The sequence below is a fragment of the Bison bison genome, unplaced genomic scaffold (genome assembly GCF_000754665.1).
Source record: "Bison bison bison isolate TAMUID 2011002044 unplaced genomic scaffold, Bison_UMD1.0 scf7180017864299, whole genome shotgun sequence".
In the NCBI taxonomy this organism is placed as follows: domain Eukaryota; kingdom Metazoa; phylum Chordata; class Mammalia; order Artiodactyla; family Bovidae; genus Bison; species Bison bison.
The window spans coordinates 3,265,539-3,266,090 of record NW_011494871.1 but is presented as its reverse complement, the minus strand read 5'-3'; the positions used below and the strand labels follow the sequence as shown (position 1 = coordinate 3,266,090).

General features: G+C 56.9%; 1 protein-coding gene across 1 annotated transcript in view; it reads left to right on the top strand.

The window, feature by feature from the left end:
• Positions 1 to 552, top strand: part of SHISA2 (shisa family member 2) — a gene marked incomplete at its 5' end in the record, with an annotated part of 5,918 nt that overhangs the window by 981 nt on the left and 4,385 nt on the right. The gene's annotated exons all lie outside the window — the stretch shown is intronic.

Below are 552 nucleotides of genomic sequence, written 5' to 3'. Positions count from 1 at the left end.
GACGCCCCACGTTCTTCCTCCCCGGGGGTCTCTGTGCCCCTCCCCGTGTCTCCTGTCTCCATGAGTGTAAGTCCCGGGAAAGGGTCCTGTCCTGGGGGTGGCACTCGAGGGCTCCCCAGAGGGAAGACAGCTCCGGGGCCTTCCCCGGGGTGATGGTGACGCGGCGCCCCCAGAGCCCGGGAGAGTCTAGCTCTCTCTAAGACACGACTCTCCCTGCCGTGTCTCCTTACCTAGCGAGTGCGACATCAGAGCGCTGCCAGGCTTGCTCTTTATGGCTTTGATTTTTTTTTATTATAGTTTTTCAAATTGCCCAAGTTAGAGTTGGAAAAATATACGCCTGAAAGCATTTGATAGATTCCACTTCCTCTGCTTGTTACCAGCCTCCAAGACCCCTTCCTACCTCGAAGACATACCCAGGATGTGTCCGGGGAGGGAGGAAATGGTCCGATGGAAGTGGAAGGGCACTCGTAGCCCAGAGCGGCATCTCTGTTTCTTTGGCAGGTATTGAGAAGGAGAGGACTTTGCACCCTGGGCCCCCTGGGTTCCAGCTGC